The 16,817-nt window shown below is 47.4% G+C and overlaps 1 protein-coding gene across 3 annotated transcripts in view; it reads left to right on the forward strand.

Moving 5' to 3' along the window:
• Positions 1 to 780: 780 nt before the first annotated feature.
• LOC143766243 (uncharacterized) overlaps positions 781 to 16,817 on the forward strand; it is an 80,479-nt gene continuing 64,442 nt past the window's right edge. For all 3 annotated transcript variants that reach the window (XM_077253765.1, XM_077253766.1, XM_077253764.1), the window contains exon 1: positions 781 to 970. The gene's annotated coding sequence lies outside the window, so the exon portion shown is untranslated. The remainder of the gene's footprint in view (positions 971 to 16,817) is intronic.

The following is a 16,817-nucleotide window of genomic DNA, read 5'->3' on the forward strand; positions in this document are numbered from 1 at the left end:
CTCGGTCCTCTCCTCACTGGCTCCATGCTGCAGCTCCTCGGTCCTCTCCTCACTGGCTCCATGCTGCAGCTCCTCGGTCCTCTCCTCACTGGCTCCATGCTGCAGCTCCTCGGTCCTCTCCTCACTGGCTCCATGCTGCAGCCCCTCGGTCCTCTCCTCACTGGCTCCATGCTGCAGCTCCTCGGTCCTCTCCTCACTGGCTCCATGCTGCAGCTCCTCGGTCCTCTCCTCACTGGCTCCATGCTGCGGCTCCTCGGTCCTCTCCTCACACGGCTCCATGCTGCGGCCCCTCGGTCCTCTCCTCACTGGCTCCATGGAGCAGCTCCTCGGTCCTGTCCTCAGTGGCTCCATGCTGCAGCCCCTCGGTCCTCTCCTCACACGGCTCCATGCTGAAGCCCCTCGGTCCTCTCCTCACTGGCTCCATGCTGCAGCTCCTCGGTCCTCTCCTCACTGGCTCCATGCTGAAGCCCCTCGGTCCTCTCCTCACTGGCTCCATGCTGCAGCCCCTCGGTCCTCTCCTCACTGGCTCCATGCTGCAGCTCCTCGGTCCTCTCCTCACTGGCTCCATGCTGCGGCTCCTCGGTCCTCTCCTCACTGGCTCCATGCTGCGGCTCCTCGGTCCTCTCCTCACACGGCTCCATTTCATTTCCCGCGTCTCTTCTCCAGCAGCAGCCTCAGCAAAACGCAACTTCCAGCTTTCGGCTCGTCATTGAGTGGACTAAAGGAGGCCCCGCCCCTTCCGGTGACATCATGATTTCATGGGATCACTCCTCCCGCTCAAGAAATCAACTCCAATCTAGACGCTTCCGTCCTGAGAGTGCAGGCAAGCAGGGGAGCGGACACAGGACCTACTGAGAAGTTTGAAAAGGCCGCCGCAGCACGCACAGGACTCCTGCCTCTCTCTGTCTGACGCTGGCAAGTACCAGCATTAGAGAAAAGTGGAGAGAGCCAGCAGCACGCAAGATAAAAGGTAATACCTGCCTGCGGAACTGCTCCCCTAGCTCTGCCTGGAAGCCCACAGTCAGCACGGGGACATCGTCTCCTGCTCTGATCTCATCTGCTTTCCCAGCAGAGAAGGAGAGACCGGGGGAGGTGCCGGGACAAAGCTGCTGTGAGCACTAGAACCTGAAGAGCCTCCCCTGCACCACAGAAGAGGGTGTGTGTGTGTCTAAGTAATACTTGTGCACCTGTGTGTGGTATCTGTAGTGTGTGTGTGAAATACTTTTGTGTGTGTATAGTGTTGTGTAATACTTATGTGTGCGCTATCTGTAGTGTGTGTGTGTGTGTAAGTCTACGTTCACATTTGCGGTCTGCGCCGCAGCGTCGCCGCATGCGTCATGCGCCCCTATATTTAACATGGGGGCGCATGGACATGCGTCGCACTTGCGTTTTGCGCCGCATGCGTCACTGCGGCGCACGCGTCTGGGCGCAGAGGACGCAGCAAGTTGCATTTTTGCTGCGTCCAAAATCAATCAAAAAAAGACGCATGCGTTTTGCTGCGTTTTTGTGTGCGTTGCGGCGCACAACGCAAATGTGAACGTAGCCCAATTCTTGTGTGTGCAGTATCTGTAGTGTAATACTTGTGAATGAGGTATCTGTAGTAATAGTTGTGTGTCTGTGTGTCATCTGTAGTCTGAGTGTGTAATACATGTGTGTATGGTATCTGTAGTGTGTGTAATACTTGTGTGTGTGTGTGTGTGTGTGTGTGTGTGTGTGGTATCTGTAATGTGTGTGTGTGTGTGGTATCTAGTGTGTGAGTGTGTAATACATGTGGGTATGGTATCTGTAGTGTGTGTAATACATGTGTGTGTGTAATACTTATGTGTGTGTGTGTAATACTTATGTGTGTGTGTGTAATACTTGTGTGTGCGGTATCTGTAGTGTAATACGTGTGTGTGCGGTATCTGTAGTGTAATACGTGTGTGCGGTATCTGTAGTGTAATACGTGTGTGTGCGGTATCTGTAGTGTAATACGTGTGTGTGCGGTATCTGTAGTGTAATACGTGTGTGTGCGGTATCTGTAGTGTAATACGTGTGTGTGCGGTATCTGTAGTGTAATACGTGTGTGTGCGGTATCTGTAGTGTAATACGTGTGTGTGCGGTATCTGTAGTGTAATACGTGTGTGTGCGGTATCTGTAGTGTAATACGTGTGTGTGCGGTATCTGTAGTGTAATACGTGTGTGTGCGGTATCTGTAGTGTAATACGTGTGTGTGCGGTATCTGTAGTGTAATACGTGTGTGTGCGGTATCTGTAGTGTAATACGTGTGTGTGCGGTATCTGTAGTGTAATACGTGTGTGTGCGGTATCTGTAGTGTAATACGTGTGTGTGCGGTATCTGTAGTGTGAGTGTGTAAGGTATCTGTAGTGTGAGTGTGTAATGTGTGTGTGGTATCTGTAGTGTGTGACGTATGGTTTCTGTAGTGTTTGCGTGTGTGTAATACTTGTGTGTGTGTGAGGTATCTGTAGTGTGTGTGATACTTGTCCAGTATGCATGTGCTGTGTATATGTGTACTTGCAGAGCATTTTGTTATACAGTACATGTATGATGTGTGTGCCTGTGCGACTATATCAGGTGTATGTAATGAGCTTGTGTTGTCCAGCGTGTGTGCTGTGTACATGTATGATGTGTGTGCCTGTGCGACTATATCAGGTGTATGTAATGAGCTTGTTTTGTCCACCGTGTGTGCTGTGTACATGTATGATGTGTGTGCCTGTGCGACTATATCAAGTGTTTGTAATGAGCTTGTGTTGTCCAGCATGTATGATGTGTCATAGAAACCAAAGGAAAGGGGTGCACTTTTTTGTTGATATAGAGCGAATATTACGCAACAGGGGTGCAATACCTAGTCTGTAATAATAGATTGCTAACAAAGAGAAAAGACTAGACTAGTAGGGGTATGCACAACCACATACCATAATTGTAAAATATCCAAAAACCTTTATTATCACCTCAGAGAATACATATAAAAGCAATTAAAAACATACAATGAAAAACACCCCCCCCACTCAATAATAAATATACTATAGCAAAACATGAGCCCGCTAGAAAAACAATGCAAATATTTGTAGGGAACCTATTGAAACTATTGCAAGCTGAACGTGTGTGTAGTGATAAATACAATAAATAACACTAACATTTTAGCCATAAATGGCTTGAATCATACACCCAGATATGTATAATATGCATCAAAGGACAAAAAAGGAGCACTCTGGATAAATACCGTGTGCAGTGCACCTTTAGGCCGGTTTCACATGTCAGTGGCTCCGGTACGTGTGGTGACAGTTTCCTTACGTCCTGGAGACACTGACTCACGTAGACACATTAAAATAAAATAAATGTGTCTCTGTACATGTCAGCGTGTTTTCACGGACCGTGTGTCCGTTTGCAAAACACGGAGACATGTCAGTGTTTGTGGGAGCGCACGGATCACACGGACCCATTAAAGTCAATGGGTCCGTGTCTTGACTTGGGCCTGTCTGGATACTATAGTACGTCATCCTGATCGGCTGCGCACACGGGGTTGCGCGGTCGATTGCCGCCAGGTGGAGCTGATTCCCACAGCTGACATCCGGCACTAGGTGCCAGGAGCGGTCTTGCGCAGTGCATGATTAAGAAGTCTCAGCGTCAGTGCACTAAGTACAGCGCTGACAGTTTCTATAGCATGCAGATGCTGCTTCATCTGCATGCTATAGAAGCGATCAGCCTGCAAAAAATGATTGTCCCATAGTGGGACAAAGTAAAAAAGTCAGAAAAAAGTAAATAATTTTTTAAAATAATTGTAAAAATATACAATAAACAATTACAATAAAAGTAAATATTTGGTATCGCCACATCCGTAGCGACCCGACCTATAAAACTGTCCCACTAATTAACCACCTTTAATGAACACCATAAAAAAAACCAAAAAAACAATGCTTTATCATCATACCGCCAAACAAAAAGTGGAATAACATGCGATCAAAAAGACGGATATAAATAAGCATGGTACCGCTGAAAACGTCATCTTGTCCCGCAAAAAACAAGCCCCCATACAGCTACATCAGCTGAAAAATAAAAAAGTTATAGCTCCCAGAATAAAGCGATGCAAAAATAATAATTTTTTTTATATATATAAAATAGTTTTTATTGTATAAAAGCGCCAAAACATAAAAAAATATAAATGAGTTATCGCTGTAATCGTACTGACCCGAAGAATAAAACTGTTTTATCAATTTTACTACACGCAGAACGGTATAAACGCCCCCCCCCCCAAAAAAAAAAGAAATTAATGAATTTCTGGTGTTTGTTCATTCTGCCTCCCTAAAATCGTGATAGAAAGCGATAAATAAATGTCATGTGCCTGAAAATGGTATCAATAAAAACGTCAACTCGTCCCGCAAAAAAACAAGACCTCACATGAATCTGTGGGCCAAAATTTGGAAAAATTATAGCTCTCAAAATGTGGTGATGCAAAAATTTTTTGCAATAAAAACTGTCTTTTAGTGTGTGACAGCTGCCAAACATAAAAACCCGCTATAAGGCCTGATATTTCCGGTACCAGAGATGTCAGTGTCGGGGTGTGTAATACTTGCGGCACACGTGTGGCATGTGTGTGCCGCATCAGTACCACAAGGATGGGGAACAGCGCGTACTGTAACACTTCTTCCCTGGCACCGTGTGCTGAACATGGCTCTCATCATTCTCCCCTGCTCTGCCAGCGATTGGCGTAAGCAGGGGAGAATGATGAGAGTTACATTTAAGCAGCAGCAGGGGGCAGCTGATGGGACTATTATTCTGTTACTATTAGGGTATGTGCATACGCTGCGGATTTTGCTGCGCATCCGCAGCAGTTTTCCCTAAGTTTACAGTACCATGTAAACCTATGGAAAACAAAAACCGCAGTGCACATGCTTTGGAAAATTCCGCGCGGAAACGCTGCGGAAAAAAAGAAGTAGCATGTCACTTTCTGCGGATTCCGCAGCGGTTTTCAACCTGCACCAATAGGAAAGTGCAGTTGAAAACCCGCAGAAGAAACCACGTGAAAACCGCAGTGGTTTTGCACTGCGGATTTTACAAATCCGCTGCGGAAAAATCCGCAGCAAAATCCGCAACGTGTGCACATACCCTAATTCTGTGATGTCAGAACTAAGACTCCAGGCAGCCTGTACAAAAATTGACTGGTGGTGGCAGTGACTAGTGCTGGGGTTATCATGGAGTTCGTAGTGACTGCATCGGGGGTATATACATATATTCCCATGCTTTGGAATCAGAGGTGTATATACTATACACTCACTCTTAAATTCCTGTTAACAGGCCAATTAGTGGAAACAGCCTGCGGCCTCCTCCGTTAATTGTCGGTCAATTGTGTAATTGTCTGGATGATAGGAGGCAGCAGAGGGTTGTTCGAAGATCACAATGGATGGTTCTGCGTGACCTTTCTGGGCTGAGATCCTTGACAAATTGGTGGCAAGCGGTTCTTGTGAGACTTCTGTGCAGAGCTTTGAGGAATCATACTCCGTGTTCTAATTTTTTTTCATCTGGGACAATATTATACATGCAGCATTTACATCCCCCCCCCCCCCCCCCCCTTCTCTTTCTTTTCTGTCCTTTTATTTGGCAATGATGGATGCAGTTGGAGAGCCCTGGTATGACCAGCAGTCCAAGGACACTTCTATTGCCCTCTATACGCCGAGACAAATTGATTCCATTTGCAAAACCAGGCACCAAATGATTGCTGAACTGTTGCAATGGAACGCAGAGCCAGTCCATCACCCAAGCCCTGATGATGGGGTGGCAAGGCAAGCCACAGGTGATGCTGCTGCAGAGGTCCCACTTGTGAATGCCAGCCATAGCCGCAACCAGGGGAGTGTGGACCCCCACTTGCAGATAGCCTTTCAGCAACTCAACGCAGACAATTGTGAGAGACGTCTGAACCTGATTCAGCAGTATCGAGAGGCTGAGAGAGAGCTGAGCATCAAGCAGAGTGTCCGGACCAGCTGAAGTTAGCCCAAATCCAGATGCAGAGATCTTCTTCATCAAGCAGTAAGTCCCGAGTTGCTAACAGCTTTAAACCCGGTCCTGAGCATTTTCCTGTAATGGTAAAGGACAGGGAATTGGACATATTTCTGTGGGGATTGAAATGGCCTACAGGCAGTACCAGCTTCTTGAGAACCAGAGAACCTGATATTTAACCCCAGGGCTTGGTGGAAAAGCTCTGGAGGTGTTTGCTTCTCTCCCTCGAGACCAATATGGAGACTAGAAGACCATCAAACAGGCCTCGATAAAAAAAAAGTACTAGCTGACTCCTGAAGTGTACAGTAAAAAGTTCTGAGCCCTCCAGCGTGGACCACACAACAGCTACAGTGATGTGGTGGATGGGCTCAGAGCTAACTTTGAACTGTGGATCTAAGGACTGTCAGTCACCACCTTGGGCTCAAGGACACCGATGTTGAGCGAACCATAATCCACCCTGAGTTTGTGTTACCGGAAGAACTATTTTCTGGGAAGACACTGACTGTCAACCGATTTGGGGGTGTTCGCTGTCCCTTACCGATGGCCTGTGTTTTCTTGGAATGGAATGCAGCGAGGGGGATAAGGGGAGCGAGGGTTGTTGTGAATTCTGCTCTTGGGTTCCCTCCGGTGGTTGTTGGTGGTAATACAGCTGTCCCTGGGTTGCAATCCTGAGCAGGTGTCCCTGCTGATTGCAGCTCTCACTGGGTATTTAGATGTGCAGGATTCATTAGCCCTTGCCAGTTGTCCATTGTTCTTGGAGGTTTTACATCTCTGTCTGGTTCCTCCTGTCCTGCTGCCAAATCAGCAAAGATAAGTGTCTGGGTTTTGTTTTCCTATCGCCACGACAGCACCCACAACGAGAGAGGGGATCCGCCCACCTTCCGGACAGGAACCTACAGGTTAAAAAGGGGCGGTCCCCCTCGCCCTCCAGTTTGGGTTCCTGTCCGGACGGCGGGAGCCTACAGGTTATCGCTTACCCGGGTCCGCCAAGCCTCTGTGCGGTGTCCGAAGGGAACGGCAGAGTCGGGGGCCCGGAAGCAGCGTCGGGGGAAGTCCTGTTTTCAGCTTCCCCCCTCGTCTGGCAGGGACGGCAGGGCCGGACCGTGGCGTTTCTGGGGGAAGGCACGCCGCCCTGGATCGTCCACACGCGCGCGACGCTGCGGGAGCAGGTCGGCGCTTATAACCCGGAAGTGATTTGAGGACTTCCGGAAGAGGCCGGGAGGAGGAGCGCGGGACTTTTAAAAAGAAGCAGCGCTTGGTGAGTGTGTGCGGCAACATGTCTTCCACAGGAGACGCCGAACACCGACAATCAGGAGAAAGGAGCAGCAGCAGATCTCATGGTGGAGAAGTGACACGCGGGCAGCAGGACCCTGGCACGTCACGTCACACCTCACCCCCTCAGAAACCGGTACTCTAAAGTTCTTCAGCCGTGGTGAGTTAATATCTGAAACCATTTGCTGATACTGCTGTCTTCTATATTATGTTTTGTTATAGGGCAAAAAGGTCTCAAAGACAAAACATAAACAGTGCGCATTATGCACAGAGCCACTACCTGACGCTTATGTAAAGAAGTTATGTCAGACGTGTATATGCCAGACGCTAGAGGAAGAGGCCCCCCTCCGCGTATCAGATTTGAGAGAAGTTATTAGGGAGGAAATTAAATCATCCCTTAAATCTAGACGACGTGAGAAAGACAGTGGAGAAATAGAGTCTGACTCCACCCCTTCGTTACAAGAGGGCGAATGCTCAGAGAGTCCATTGCCATCCTCCTCGGATGAGGAAGGAAGGCCTTGCTTTTCTATCGAAAATATGGAGACTTTGATTAAAGCTGTCCGTACAACTATGGGTATGGCAGACAGTAAGGAGCCGAAAACAACCCAGGAAATTATGTTCGCTGGTCTGAGCCAGAAAAGTCGCAAAGCTTTCCCAGTGGTTGATACCGTCAAGGATCTGGTCAGACGGGAATGGGACAAACTAGATAAGGGGTTTTTACCTTCGGCCGCAAAAAGAAGGTACCCCTTTGAGGATGACACCTTATCCCAGTGGTTGAAAATCCCAAAAGTAGATGCGGCAGTTGCCTCTACCTCAAAAACAGCGTCACTACCATTGGAGGATGTGGGTCTCCTTAAAGATCCTTCAGACAGGAAGGCGGACATGCTTCTTAAAAAGGTGTGGGAAGCATCATCTGGAGCCTTTAAGCCTGCGATAGCAGGCACCTGTATGGCAAGATCGGTTATGGTCTGGGTTACTCAGATGGAAGAACAGCTTAAGGCTAAAGTACCCAGAGATAAATTGTTAAGCTCCCTGTCTCAGGTCAGAGAAGGAGCAGCTTATCTAGCAGACGCATCGATTGACTCTCTAAAATTGGCTGCAAGATCGGCGGGGCTCTCAAATGCAGCTCGACGGGCCCTTTGGCTAAAGACCTGGAAAGGTGATGCTCAGGCAAAAGCCAAATTATGCTCCATTCCATGTAGGGGTGAGTACCTATTCGGCCCAGTGCTGGATGACATCCTTGCAAAGGCAGAAGACAGGAAAAAGGGATTTCCTAAAATATTTAATCCCACTTTTAGGAATGCCTTCAGGAGACGCATACCCTTCAGGAAATTCCAGTCAGACCAACAGGGATATAATCGGGACTGGGAGACGTCAGACCACAAGAAAAAAGGTGGATACTATAAAAATCCTCCATCCTTTTCGAGACGTAGACGTAATTACAGATAGAACAAGTCTACCAGTAGGAGGAAGACTAAAGTTCTTCACAGCGGAATGGAGAAAGATAACATCTAGTGCCTGGATAATGGGGGTAGTCGAGTCAGGATTAAAATTAGAATTTTTGAGAACTCCCCCAAATCATTTTATTATTACATCACTGGATACTCAGGCCCAACAACAGGCCTTGGAGTTAGAGATTCAACAATTGCTCGCAAAGCGGGTTATTGAAGAAGTACCAAAGCATCAGGAAAAGACGGGTTTTTATTCTCCCCTGTTCCTAATCTCTAAACCTGATGGGTCCTTTAGGACTATCATAAATTTGCGTAAATTAAACGAATATCTTCAATACCGCGCCTTTAAGATGGAATCCATCAAATCTACAGCTAAGCTTTTGTTTCCTAGGTGCTACATGGCGGTTTTGGACCTAAAAGATGCGTACTACCATCTTCCAGTTCACAGAAATCACCAGCAATTTCTCAGAATGGCAGTATGGGTAAACCATCAGCTTAAACACTTCCAATATTTAGCAATGCCCTTTGGCCTGTCCATGGCCCCTAGAATTTTTACTAAGATGGTTTCTGAAGTAATGGCCCATATTAGGGAAAAAGAAACCCTTGTGGTGCCCTATTTAGACGATTTTTTAATAGTTGGAAATTCAATTGCTCAGTGTACGTCTAGGGTAAATGCCATAATATCGTCCCTGCAGGCACTCGGATGGATAGTCAACTGGGAAAAATCAAAACTGGAACCCACAAGACATCAGGTGTTCCTAGGAGTTCTTCTAAACTCGGAAAATCAGACATCCTTCCTACCAGAAGACAAGAAGCTGAAGATCATCCAAAGGGTCACGGCCGTAAAGAAAGCTCCAAACTTAAGTTTAAGAGACGCAATGTCTCTGCTGGGATCTTTGACGGCATGTATATCAGCAGTAAGATGGGCTCAAGCTCATACCCGGATGCTCCAATACGAAGTTCTTCAAGCAGAAAGAGATCTTCATGGTGCGCTAAGCAAAAAGTTCAGTCTATCAACCGCCACTCTTCACGATCTGACATGGTGGCTCAACCTGGCGCATTTGTCAGAAGGAGTTCTCTGGAACATCACTCCGGACAACGTAGTTACGACGGATGCCAGTCCATTCGGTTGGGGAGCCCATACGGGAGACAGTCTGACCCAAGGACGGTGGTCGACTCAAGAATCCCAGAGATCCTCAAACCTAAGAGAGCTTACTGCAGTCAGGCAAGCTCTTCTTTGCTTCCTACCATCCCTGAGGAACTCGCATGTACAAATACAGACAGACAATATGACTGTGGTGTCCTACATCAATCATCAGGGAGGGACAAGATCACGATCCCTGATGATTACTACAGCTCAGATATTGAGTCTGGCCGAGAATCATCTACGATCCCTGTCGGCAGTTCATATAAGAGGAGAGTTCAATATACAGGCGGACTACCTCAGTCGCCATTCCCTTCGTCAGGGAGAATGGGCCTTAGACCAACACATATTCGGTCACATAGTCAATCTGTGGGGTCTACCAACAATAGATCTATTTGCTACCAGAGAGAACAGAAAAATCAGGAGGTTTGCATCACTACAGATGGCAGACCAACCATTCATACTGGATTCCCTTCGCGTCCGTTGGGACTTCCAGCTGGCGTATGCCTTTCCCCCTATGTGTCTACTTCCGATAGTTCTCAGGAAGATCCGGGAGGAAGGAGCCAGAGTAATTTTAATTGCTCCCTTCTGGCCCAGGAGGCCTTGGTTTTCTCTCCTAAGAACAATGTCGGTGACCGATCCCTGGGTGTTGCCAGTGGTTCCGGAACTCCTTTCTCAGGGTCCATTTCGTCATCCAAATTTGGAGACTCTTCACTTAACGGCTTGGAACTTGAGAGGGAGCTTCTAAGGGAAAGGGGGTTCTCTAGTGCCTTAATAACTACCTTATTAAAAAGCAGGAAGGAGGTCACTACAAAAATCTATACAAAAATATGGAAAAAATTTCTTATGTTTCATCAGCAACCGTTAGGAGATAAGGCTCCAATTTCAGCTATTTTAGAGTTTCTCCAGAAGGGCTGGGAATTAGGTTTAGCAGTGAACACTCTAAGAGTTCATGTTTCAGCCTTGGGAGCTCTATATAACAGTGATATAGCTGGTAATAGATGGGTTGCTAGATTTATTAGGGCATGTCAGCGTTCTAACCCAATCCATATTGTAAGAATTCCCCCTTGGGATCTAAATTTAGTGCTTGACGCATTGACCGAACCTCCCTTCGAGCCTCTAGACTCTATTTCAATAAAGAACCTAACTTTGAAAACAGCACTACTCTTAGCATTAACATCAGCCAGGAGAGTCAGTGATATACATGCTCTATCTGTAGATCCTCCTTACCTAATGATTCTCCAGGATAAGATTGTCTTAAAGCCTGATCCTGCATACTTGCCGAAGGTAGCAACTAAATTTCATAGAACTCAGGAGATTTATTTACCATCTTTCTATGAAAATCCAGCTTCAGAAGAGGAGAGGAAATATCATTCCCTAGATGTTAAGAGGGTAATATTAGAATATCTGGATAGGACACAAAGCTGGAGACAGAGTAGGGCTCTGTTTATTTCTTTCCAGAATCAGAAAAAGGGTTCTGGTGTCACGAAGAGCTCTATCGCCAGATGGATTAGAGAAGCTATATGGCTTGCCTATTCAGCCAAGGGAGTAACACCACCAGAAGGCATCAGGGCGCACTCCACTCGGGCCATGGCTACATCCTGGGCGGAGAAGGCAGATGTCCCTATTGAAATGATATGTAAGGCGGCAACGTGGTCATCACCTTCAACCTTTTATAAACACTATCGCCTTGATCTATCAGCTAACGCTAGCTTACAATTTGGCCGCTCAGTGCTTAGTGCTGTAGTCCCTCCCAGTTAATAATCTTTGAAAGTCTCTCGTTGTGGGTGCTGTCGTGGCGATAGGAAAACCGGTTTTTACGTACCGGTAATAGGATTTTACAGAGTCCACGACAGCACCCATACATTCCCCCCCCTGTAATTAGTTACTTATTCCTGCACTCTGTTTGAGGGTGTGCTTTAGAGATCACTCTATAGAGGTGGTGGCATTTAGTAGTGTTTAAGATAATGTTTTCATGTACTGATTCATTGGCGGTATCCCTTGTACTCTGGAACACAAACTGGAGGGCGAGGGGGACCGCCCCTTTTTAACCTGTAGGTTCCTGTCCGGAAGGTGGGCGGATCCCCTCTCTCGTTGTGGGTGCTGTCGTGGACTCTGTAAAATCCTATTACCGGTACGTAAAAACCGGTTTCTGCAGTACACATGCTGTGTGCTTTACAATTCAGTACTATTCATTGTTTTTTCTTGTCCAGCTTAGACTGTGTTTGGACTGTTTCAGTCAAGTTGGATTCTCAGGAGATGCAGATATACATTCCATGTCTTTAGTTAGATGGTGGAATTTTTGTATTATCTGCTGTGGATATTTTTAGGGTTTTAATACTGACCGCTTAGTATTCTGTCCTATCCTTTTCTATTTAGCTAGAGTGGCCTCTTTTGCTAAATCCTGTTTTCTGCCTGCGTGTGTCTTTCCTCTAATACTCACAGTCAATATTTGTGGGGGGCTGCCTATCCTTTGGGGTTCTGCTCTGAGGCAAGATAGAATTTCCATCTATAGGGGTATTTAGTCCTCCGGCTGTGTCGAGGTGTCTAGGATGTGTTAGGTACATCCCACGGCTACTTCTAGTTGCGGTGTCAGTTTAGGGTTTGCGGTCAGTACAGGTTCCACCTACTCCAGAGAAAGTCTCATGCGCCTCCAAGGTCACCGGATCATAACAGTACAACTGGCCCACAATGAGTTAAATGCATCTCAGAAGAAGGGAAGAAAGGTGTTGAGCCATTTTTTTTTTCTGTAGCCTGCTTTGTCTTTCCTTCCCTCCTTTTTCTCTGGGTGGCTGAGGAGTCTTGTGCTAGCATGGATGTTCAGGGATTAGCTTCTCGTGTAGACCAGCTTGCTGCTAGGGTACAGGGTATTTCTGATTATATTGTTCAGACTCCAGTTTTAGAGCCTAAGATTCCTACTCCTGATTTGTTTTTTGGGGACAGGTCCAAATTTTTGAGTTTTAAAAACAACTGTAAACTGTTTTTTGCTCTGAAACCTCGATCCTCTGGTGATTCCATTCAGCAGGTTAAAATTGTCATCTCCCTGCTACGTGGCGATCCTCAGGATTGGGCATTTTTCCTGGAATCAGGGAATCCGGCCTTGCTTAATGCAGACCCCTTTTTTTCAGGCTTTAGGATTATTATATGATGAACCAAATTCTGTGGATCAAGCGGAGAAGACCTTGTTGGCCCTGTCTCAGGGTAAAGAAGCGGCAGAATTGTATTGTCAGAAATTTAGAAAATGGTCTGTGTTGACTAAATGGAATGATGATGCTTTGGCGGCAATTTTCAGAAAGGGTCTTTCTGAATCCGTTAAAGATGTTATGGTGGGGTTTCCCACGCCTTTCGGTCTGAGTGATTCTATGTCTCTGGCCATTCAGATTGATCGGCGCTTGCGGGAGCGCAGAACTGTGCGCGCTGTGGCGTTGTCCTCAGAGCAGATGCCTGAGCCAATGCAGTGTGATAGGATTCTGTCTAGAACGGAACAACAAGGATTCAGACGTCAGAATAGGTTGTGTTTTTATTGTGGCGATGCTTCTCATGTCATTTCAGTCTGCCCAAAGCGTACAAAGAGGATCGCTAGTTCAGTTACCATCAGTACTGTACAACCTAAATTTCTGTTATCTGTGTCCTTGATTTGCTCATTGTCATCATTTTCTGTCATGGCGTTTGTGGATTCAGGCGCCGCCTTGAACTTAAAGGGCCACTGTCACCCCCCCCCAGGCGTTATAAACTAAAAGAGCCACCTTGTGCAGCAGTAATGCTGCAGTCTAACAAGGTGGCTCTTTTAGTTTTTGATTAAGTTATTACCGCAATAAAACGTTTTAAAAATTGGCCAAACGTACCAGCGATTGTACCAGGAGGCGGTCCGAAGCGTCCTCTATGAATCTTCAAACTGCCGTCACTCTTCTCTTCAGGGCCGATGGTACCCGCCCCCTTCGCGTTGTTGCTTCAAATCCGGCGCCTGCGCTGTGCGTGCCTGCCTGGGGCCTGCGCAGTCTTCTTTGGCCGTCATCACTCACACGCAGGGTGCCTGACTGCGTCTGTGCGGGCAGTGCGGCCGCCCTGTTACTGAATCCCCGCCCCGCACTGTGTTATTCATTATGCACACTGCGGGGCTGGCATTCCTGGGCATGCGCACTGCAATGCGCTGTTCAGGCCCTCCCCCATCTCGGACGTTCTCCCTTGTCTGACGTTCCCCCTGCTCCCCTGCCTTCCGGCATTATTTTCGGCTGCCAGATTCCAAAAGCTGGTGAGGATTAGTGTATATGGCGGCAAGCTGCTGTGTGCTTTGTCTCTCTCTATGTGTTTGTATGTTTTAATGCAAATGCATATTTACACCAGCAGCAATGAAAATTTGGTACTTGTGTGGGTGGCCATAAATTACAAAGCACTGATGATCAATACTGTTTTTTGGGGGAGCATTATAGGTTTACATTGCGTTCGGGCAATACGTTTTGCGAATATAGCTAGCGTATTGCACCAGCGCAATGTCTTTAGCGGGATTGCTTTTGCCGATCCCGCTATCGCAGATCCACAATCTGCGCTAGCGAGGAACGGAGCTGGGACGCTGAAAGCAGCATCTGAGGTCCGACTGAAAATAACGGCACATCGCAAGGGCGTGCCTAAAAAATGGCATGCGCTAGCGATGCGATCCAGATCCTAAACACATTGCCGTCAATGGGTGCGCTAACGGACCCGTTGCATGGCGTAACTTGTGACAATCACGCCATGCAGCGTACTCCTTTAGCGTTAACCCATTAACGCTTAGTGAACCTATTCGTAACGCACTGAACATCACTAAAGGAGGAGGGGTCTGCATTATACCACATCAAAGAACAATAAACGTTGAGGGGTGACCATTATTACACCGTACTGCAGATCAATGCACGGTCAGGGGTCTGCATTATTATACCGCACTGATCATCAATAAACGGTGAGGGGGGATCATTATTATTCCGCACTATAGATCTATAAACGGTCATGGTGGAGCATTGAGTGGAGCACTTAAATACGTGGCACTGAAATACGTGGCACTGAAATACGTGGCACGTGTCACTGAAATACGTGGCAATGAAATACGTGGTACGTGGCACTGAAATACGTGGCAATGAAATACGTGGTACGTGGCACTGAAATACGTGGCACTGAAATACGTTGCACATGGCACTGAAATACGTGGTACGTGGCACTGAAATACGTGGCACTGAAATACGTGGCACGTGGCACTGAAATACGTGGCACGTGGCACTGAAATACGTGGCACTGAAATACGTGGCACGTGGCACTGAAATACGTGGCACTGAAATACGTGGCACGTGGCACTCAGTGCAACGTATTTCAGTGCCACGTATTTCAGTGCCACGTGCCACGTATTTCAGTGCCACGTGTCACGTATTTCAGTGCCACGTATTTCAGTGCCACGTATTTCAGTGCCACGTGCCACGTATTTCAGTGCCACGTGCCACGTATTTCAGTGCCACGTGCCACGTATTTCAGTGCCACGTGCCACGTATTTCAGTGCCACGTGCCACGTATTTCAGTGCCACGTATTTCAGTGCCACGTATTTCAGTGCCACGTGCCACGTATTTCAGTGCCACGTATTTCAGTGCCACGTGCCACGTATTTCCGTGCACGTGCCACGTGTTTCAGTGCCACGTATTTCAGTGCCACGTGTCACGTATTTCAGTGCCACGTATTTCAGTGCCACGTGTCACGTATTTCAGTGCCACGTATTTCAGTGCCACGTATTTCAGTGCCACGTATTTCAGTGCCACGTGCCACGTATTTCAGTGCCACGTATTTCAGTGCCACGTGCCACGTATTTCAGTGCCACGTACCACGTATTTCAGTGCCACGTGTCACGTATTTCAGTGCCACGTGCCACGTATTTCAGTGCCACGTACCACGTATTTCAGTGCCACGTGCCACATATTTCAGTGCCACGTGCCACGTATTTCAGTGCCACGTACCACGTATTTCAGTGCCACGTGTCACGTATTTCAGTGCCACGCATTTCAGTGCCACGTGTTTCAGTGCCACGTGTTTCAGTGCCACGTGTCACGTATTTCAGTGCCACGTATTTCAGTGCCACGTGCCACGTATTTCAGTGCCACGTGCCACGTATTTCAGTGCCACGTATTTCAGTGCCACGTATTTCAGTGCCACGTATTTCAGTGCCACGTATTTCAGTGCCACGTATTTCAGTGCCACGTGTCACGTATTTCAGTGCCACGTGTCACGTATTTCAGTGCCACGTGCCACGTATTTCAGTGCCACGTATTTCAGTGCCACGTACCACGTATTTCAGTGCCATGTGCAACGTATTTCAGTGCCACGTATTTCAGTGCCACGTACCACGTATTTCATTGCCACGTGCCACGTATTTCAGTGCCACGTATTTCAGTGCCACGTATTTAAGTGCTCCACTCAATGCTCCACCATGACCGTTTATAGATCTATAGTGCGGAATAATAATGATCCCCCCTCACCGTTTATTGATGATCAGTGCGGTATAATAATGCAGACCCCTGACCGTGCATTGATCTGCAGTACGGTGTAATAATGGTCACCCCTCAACGTTTATTGTTCTTTGATGTGGTATAATGCAGACCCCTCCTCCTTTAGTGATGTTCAGTGCGTTACGAATAGGTTCACTAAGCGTTAATGGGTTAACGCTAAAGGAGTACGCTGCATGGCGTGATTGTCGCAAGTTACGCCATGCAACGGGTCCGTTAGCGCACCCATTGACGGCAATGTGTTTAGGATCTGGATCGCATCGCTAGCGCATGCCATTTTTTAGGCACGCCCTTGCGATGTGCCGTTATTTTCAGTCGGACCTCAGATGCTGCTTTCAGCGTCCCAGCTCCGTTCCTCGCTAGCGCAGATTGTGGATCTGCGATAGCGGGATCGGCAAAAGCAATCCCGCTAAAGACATTGCGCTGGTGCAATACGC

This window comes from Ranitomeya variabilis, chromosome 4 (genome assembly GCF_051348905.1).
Source record: "Ranitomeya variabilis isolate aRanVar5 chromosome 4, aRanVar5.hap1, whole genome shotgun sequence".
NCBI classification, from domain to species: domain Eukaryota; kingdom Metazoa; phylum Chordata; class Amphibia; order Anura; family Dendrobatidae; genus Ranitomeya; species Ranitomeya variabilis.